Raw genomic sequence first — 7,430 nt, forward strand, 5'->3', positions numbered from 1 at the left:
AGAAAATAAGCTACTTACCTGTTACTACAGTTATCCAGTATTGGCATCTTTCATAGATCCACATACACCCACACTCCTCCCCGGATAGCCTTTTTCTATATTGCTTATTAAGATACTCACTTTTCACTTGTGCTTTGAAAATCTGAGGGAAACTGCCTCTGCTGGGAGAGTTCTAGAGGGCGCTAGCAGCTGATTGACTGCATTCAACATTTGGTCCTTTTTAAAAAGGGACTTAGGCTATTTAAAACATAGCTCAGGACCATTATAGCCTGTGGCATTATTTAACCCCTTCGCTGCGAGGTGTTTTCCCCCCCCTGTGTGGGGGGGGAGGGGCAGCGCACAGCGCACCCATGCTGGTGACGAGCTGAGCTCGTCATGAGGCAAAGCTGAGTTGCCCTCATCCGCACCAGTTTTTAGGATGTTCAGCACAGTGGGGAAATTAGCCCCGCGTGCGAACGTTCCAACGGCCTTGACGAGCTGAGCTCGTCATGAGTGGAGCTCAGCTGTACTCCATGACGAGCTAAGCTAGTCAACAGCGTGGATGAGGTTAAGTACTGCTTGATTATGTTACCGGGACTCCCATCCCGACGAGTGGGAATGATTCAAGCCTGTAAATCTATGAAAAATACCAATACTGGATAACCATAGTTACAGGTAATTATCTTATTTTCATATGTTGCATTTCGATGGAACTACCCACAAGTAGGTATTTTGTTTAAACAATGATACTCCCGATTCACAACTTGGATTACCAGTAAATAACATTTTTTTTAACGTTTTAGGTTAAAAACATAATTTATGTCGGTAATCATTAAAAATAGCTGTTGCTAGGTACATTTGCTAAAGCTTTAGCGGGCAGGATGGCTTACCTTTCATACAGATTTTAGATGGTTCACGAATCTTTCAAAAAGATTAGCCTTGTTTATGGTTATGTGCCCTGACCACAGAATACATTTCCACAGAGCAGTTGGTAGCTTAGCAACTTACCACAAGGTTGAAAAGCGTGGCAGTATGTTTATAGTGAAATTATGTCCATTCAATAATTGTGGTCACTTAAATAACATTATTTTCATGAGCTGTGTGTAAAATGAATGGTGACCGTGGTTTTATAGCTTTTAATAATGTTCAGGAAGGGGGCGCTTTGGGTTTCATTGCTATCGTTGAAAGCTCCTACTCAACATATCTTATAAATATACATTTAAAAATGGTCATTGCTTTCGAGCTCCGTAGGCCTGCTTTTTCTTCACTAGTTTCTGTAAGAAAGGGCCTCTAATAAGGGGGAATTGCTAGGAAGAGTGTGAAATTTGAGGATACCACAGAGCAACTATAATAAAACATCATTTGCTACTTTTGGAAGAATGTTAGAGTTATCTGCATAAATCACCCAGATTTATTAATATCCATGATCTCCTGTTTTATGTCGTATTTATTTGTGACCTTGTTATATAACTGTTTCTGACTTTCGGAATGGGTTGAACCTTTTCATATTGTTCTGGTTTTTGAATGTACTCTCTCTGCACACACTAATGGGGTTTGTTTGATTATCCAAGTTGAGTAAAAACAATACAGATCTGTAAATTATTGTTTTGTTCAATTGGCTGGCCATTAATTGATGTTTTATTATTTTTCAGGAACTTTCCATAAGCAGAAATTGCGAGATGGAAGATCCGCTGCATGCTTAGACTAGGGCAAGCACTGGGACAGAAGGCAACTTATTGCGATTGATGGAATAGATTCCTTCAGGGTGTTGGCTGACATGTCACCTCGCTGCTACCAGATACTCAGCACTTCAAGAAGATTTTTACCGACTGTGTCTGCAAAGCAGGCATACTTGAGCAGAAGGTGTGGCTGTCGAACGATCGCTCAACCTTGAAGGATAACGTACAGAAAGACTTTTCCAGTTCCTCCCGTAAAGCAAGTTCCCTATGTACTTTATAAGTAGTGCGTGAATTCAGGGGTTTCAAGATGGCTGCTGCAGTCAACTAAAGTATTTCTACCACACGTTGAATTTTGCCAAGCTGTCTTTTTCTAGTAGTTCTGTTCAAAGAGCTAAACAAACCCAGAAATGTTCCTTCATATTTGTAAGATTTCACATTGTTGAATAGATGTGAGAAGCACGATTAAATGCGTTTTGGGCTCAAATGGGGCCTATTTCCACATTTTTACATACAAATAAAAATAGATTTTGGTCCCATTCATGAGATCAGTTCTTTGTGTTTCTTAGCAAAGGTTATTCTTCCAACTGTTGGATAACTCCCACTTTGAAATAAACGTTTGAGAAGATTACATCAGACGTCCTGCATTTTAGAATTTCTTTGTAGATTACCTGAATGCAACTTGTTTCGCGGCTTTTCCAACATCTGTTTCCATCCGACTATTTTCTTTTTCATTTCTGTTTAAGGTTGAGCCGTTGGAGAATGACATTGTTTCATTTACACTTCCCAATTTGTTCTGGACTTACAGTTAAAGTAATCTACCTCTTAAAATGTAGTTTAAGACTTGTTTAGTGAATTTGTGCCATTTAATGCATTAACTTTCACTATCATTCCCATGTTGTTACATTTATTTTATGGGGACTTTTATGTTGAAATATTGTACAAAGCATATGTAGAGTAAAAATATTTAAAGTTATTTAAATTGTTTTGGACACTTAATTGTATTATGTAATTTACATTTTACAATATGTTCTTTTGGGGAATTGTTCATCCGGAGAGTGGCTCTGTACTGCAGTTTGCTGTTCGTTCTGTTACTGTTCTTCTGCTGACAACTGATTGAATGAAAATTCAGATGGAATAATTAAAATTTGCAATTTGACATAAAATATGTTTTCATTGCTTTAAATATTACATCGTTGACGGGTACATTTTAGGTATTCAACAATGCACATTTTTGTCTGCATGATGATGAATATAGTGCACCTGTCTGATCTGTGTAAAACAAAAATCTTTGATGCTCTTGCAAGCACTTAATGGCCACATAGATGTGGCTACCACGATATCTTTTTATATAATTGTAACCAATAAAAGAAACCTTATTTAAGAAAAAAATCTAAAAGCATTACATTTTGTATATCAATAGAAATCATAAATCCCAGTAATCTTGTATACATTTGTCTCGATGCTCCAGTGGAATTTTATGTGGCAAGATATGGCTCAAGTGGCTGTTTTATGCTTAGACTTCATAGCTTTCCAACCTGTTTTTTAAACTACAACATTTGACACGTTCTTGACTTTAAAATTATTTGTTTAATGTCCTGTTAAGCTCGTTTTTTTTGTTTGTTGCATTTCTTGCAGGAGGATCCATGACTGCTCAAGTGTATATTTATTGGCAAATTCAACCCCAGGGTGAACACCCTTTAAATGGGCACTCATTGTAGCATATATTGAGGCAAATTCATGTAATCCTAAATATGACCATTAGCATAAAAAACATCAGTTGGCTCATCTAGGAACTCGATTTTGTCAACAAATTAATTTGGACATTAATCATCCATTTGATATTTTGATTGTCTTGGCTTTGGCCACAAACGTGACACCCAGCAGTACCTCGAGGGACCTGAAGGACATACCTCTTGACATTGTGGTCATTGTCAATGCTGTGGTGAATATCAAAGCCACACATTTTCACACCCATCTCTTCATCAATGTAAGTATGCCACTTGACTCCTGAAGATTATTCTTCCAAGCATGTGCAGCCTGACATATATTTTGGATACTATTGACGTTTTTCTTAGAATATTGATGTGTAAGAACAATGAAGGGGTGATTTCAACTACTAGTCTTGTAGTGAGGAATGCATTTTCACTCCACAAAATTACATTTTGATTACTGTTCATCAACTGTAAAACTAAAACCAAACACCCAAACAAAATTCGTTTTTTAACAACTGGCTTCTCCATCTTTTCATCCATTTTATTGCATACCATTAAATTGCTGTTAGTGACAAAAGGTTTCATCTAATAGATAGTCCAATCCAATCACTGCTACACTTTGAAATCCTATCTTGATGATATATATTTTTTTACAGCACATCCTGCTATGTCGTGCAGAAGTTAGGAATGTGACCCAGTTACTCATGGGGCACCCTCGCCAAGGTATCAAAGCCTTGTCTGGTTGTGGGCCACAGGGCCAGCGGATGTATGACGGTACAACGCGTACCGTTTCAACGTGTGCCTTTACAACGCGTCTTTAACAACGCAAGTCGTTACAACGACTTGCGTTGTTGGGCGCGGATAGTGAATAGTATAATTTACAATTCTAACACCAGTCCCAGTGGATAGTAGGGAAGGTGTTGGAATAGTAAATATACTATTCTTTATCCATTAGCGCCCTCCAGCGCAAGTCGTGGTAACGACTTGCGTTGTAAAGGACGCGTTTTAAAAGCACTGCGGGGTAACATCCGCGTTGAAAAGGATGTTCCCCAGGGCCAGCACCCACCTCAGAGATCCTGTGTTCCTCTTCTACCTTTTAAAGTTGCAGCTGTGTCGATATTCAGGCAGTTGTGTTGCATCATGTGTCTGCATGCAGGCTGCTAGTCATGGTTCCTGATCGGGCTCTTGGGGTTCCGGGAATGGCTTCTTCCTTCACACTGGCAGGCTGGGTGTGCAGCAGGATCCCTGTCTCTGTGATGACAGGAGGAACAGGGGGGTTCAGGTAGAACCCAGGGACACTAAGCTAGGGCAGAGAGACTGTAGTGTAGTTCCTATATTCCCAATAGGCTCTGCGCATTGGAATAATATATCCTATAGATTTGACGTAGGACTGAGGTCTACTAGGTCTCTATCGAATATATTAGACTTAATTGTGAGTGTGCCAGCTAGCTCAGAGGTCACTAGAAACTTTCTCGAATAAACAAGAAGGGATTACTTTCTGACAACCGCATCATCATGACAACTTTGTTTCACAAGAATAAGAAATGTATCTCTAGAGTCGCGGAAACAATAGATAGTTATTTCACTCAGTCAATTGTGCCTGCTTCGTTTCATCAGAGGTGCAGAGAAACAGAGAGACTGGCGTTTTCAATAAAAAGGTATTTATTGAACAGTCTTATTTCTCATGCAGAGGAAATGAACTGCTACAATCGTAATACTGGTTGCAAAGTACAATGCGTACAGTACGAAGAGTATTATAAAATCATACTGTAAAAGCATGATATGGTTTCTAAGCCATAGAATACATCAAATACATACATTAATAAATAAAGACTAAAAGTACTCAACTGGTGCTTCTAAAATACGCCTACCCCGGTGTACCTAACCTAGGTCTAGTACAAGGGAAGAAGTAAGTGGGGTGTAGCTTAGTTTCAGTATTCTTTGCCAAGAATCTAATCCAAGAATTCTCTAAGTGTCTAATCAGCTCCGTACCTTGGTTTTAGAATGAAGGAGATCTGGTATCTCTCTCAGGACTCCATTTCTCAACAACGCGCAAGGGTAGGTTGGAAACACTGGAGCTGGATTTCTCGGCAAAAGAAAAGACAGCGTCTCAGTGCGTCTGCTGGAGGGTCGGCTTCTTTTGGCACTTGCTGTAGCAGGGCGTCGGGCAAGTAGATAGTCGAACTGCTCCAAACCACCGTGTGTTTGCCTCGGCAAGTGTAGGCATAATTCTACCTTGAAGGTGCCTAGTTTGACATAAGGTTGGACATAATAACGTCATCAAAGACTCAGTGCTTTGAAAACTCAATGAGTTCTTGGATAAATCAATATTCAAGTAAGGGGAAGTCCCTGACTGCTGAAGGCGGGTTTTTCCAAGAAATCGTTGTGGATTTTTGGAACTGCCGTATTTGGACTGCATAGACGAAGTCTAAATATGGTTATGATTTGTATGCCTATATAAGGATAGGGTGATTTATACCTATATATGGGCATGAATCGTGAAAATTACACTTGGGTCCTAAATTCATATACAACACCCACTCCACTTCATTATGTTTAACATTACTAAATTATAAGCACTAAAACATATCTAAAGCATGTGTTTACAATCCCACCCAAAATACAAAAAATGCATTTGAAAAGGATTGCACACGAAAAAATGAGCATTTGACTGCACGCATTTAAGAATAGGGTTTTCATATGAAGTATATGAAAGCATTAATACTAACTAAATCAATAATGAAATGTACATTCATGAAATGGCTCTTAATAACAGAAAAAAGAGGTTGAGCCATCCCATAGCAGAATAATATACTGTTTTGGTTTTTTGAGGACAAGGTCAAATATTGTCCCTAGGAAGTATTCAAGAGTGAATTTCTTGTTCTCTAAGAATAGTTCTACTTTAAGCAGAGTACTTGGTGCCCAAAAAAAAAAAAAAAAAAATCACGTTTTTTGGAAAGTCAAAATTAGCTGTAGAAAAATAGTTTCAAAGCTTTGGAAGGATTATTATGAAAAGTGAAGGCCAAATTCAGAGTTCATGGAATGCTGTGTGCACATTTCAAAAGTTATTCTTGGTTTCAGGAGAAAACATCAAATCTTCTAGGCTGGCAAAGAAATAGTCTACCACAGTAGGTGAAAGTGGAACTACTTCATTAAGTAGATCAATTGTGCACAGATGAGAAGCATCGCCGTCAGTTGCCGCGTTAGCAATGTTCATAGCAGATGGTACCTGTGTGCCTGTCGATCCGCGTATCTCACCTCTAGTTGGATTCGCTGGTGAGATCTCAATGAATGTCATCATCAAGATAGGTAGCCGTTGGGGGCAACACAACACGTGAGCCGTTACCGGACCCGGTAATGAGTCTGCATCCGTTGGCGCAACTGATGGTAGTGTTAGACAAACATCTAACACGCATTCCTCTCCACAAAGCAGGCATCGTAGAACAGGTAAGATGCAATCTTGCCAGATTGGTCTGAATGAAAGAAACAAAGTGGTATTCAGATCTCTTAAACGAGCCAAGCCAAGAATCTGTGTAATTCTGTCACGGTACTGCATGGATAGGAGGGAGTCCTCCATGGTAGTCCGGGTATCGCTGGTGACTGGACTTGCCATATCTGAGCAGAAGCAACAAAAATAGAATTACTGCTATGAGTCCCAAAATAAGAGGCAAACCACCGAACACAGAGTACACGAAATCTGGAAAAATGCCGAGGACTGCTTCAAATGGTGCTAACAGCCCTGAAAAAAATAGTCTTAAATACATGTGCAATACCGCTGGTATCGGACATGTTTAAGATTTGACCTAACATTTCTACGAAATGTACTGGGCAGTTTGTTGATAATAATTCATGTATCTCCTAGCAGAAGTCCTTGCAACTTGAAGATCATACGTTTCTCTAGACAAGGTCAGTGGCACAGTTTTTTGCAAAAGAATGGCTTTCATTCTGCTTAAAGTATCAATTCGTATAGAAGAGATATTCAGTGAAGGCCATAACGCCAACTCCCTGTCTGTCTTGCTTTTTGAATACAATACTTGCATACAACAAGTGACCCTGGCTG

The 7,430-nt window shown here is 39.4% G+C and overlaps 1 protein-coding gene across 8 annotated transcripts in view; it reads left to right on the forward strand.

Moving 5' to 3' along the window:
• Positions 1 to 3,047, forward strand: part of PRDM2 (PR/SET domain 2) — a 404,374-nt gene extending 401,327 nt beyond the window's left edge. For all 8 annotated transcript variants that reach the window (XM_078642772.1, XM_078642773.1, XM_078642775.1 and 5 more), the window contains one exon: positions 1,632 to 3,047. The gene's annotated coding sequence lies outside the window, so the exon portion shown is untranslated. The remainder of the gene's footprint in view (positions 1 to 1,631) is intronic.
• Positions 3,048 to 7,430: the final 4,383 nt, after the last annotated feature.

This window comes from Lissotriton helveticus, chromosome 5_1 (assembly GCF_964261635.1).
Source record: "Lissotriton helveticus chromosome 5_1, aLisHel1.1, whole genome shotgun sequence".
In the NCBI taxonomy this organism is placed as follows: domain Eukaryota; kingdom Metazoa; phylum Chordata; class Amphibia; order Caudata; family Salamandridae; genus Lissotriton; species Lissotriton helveticus.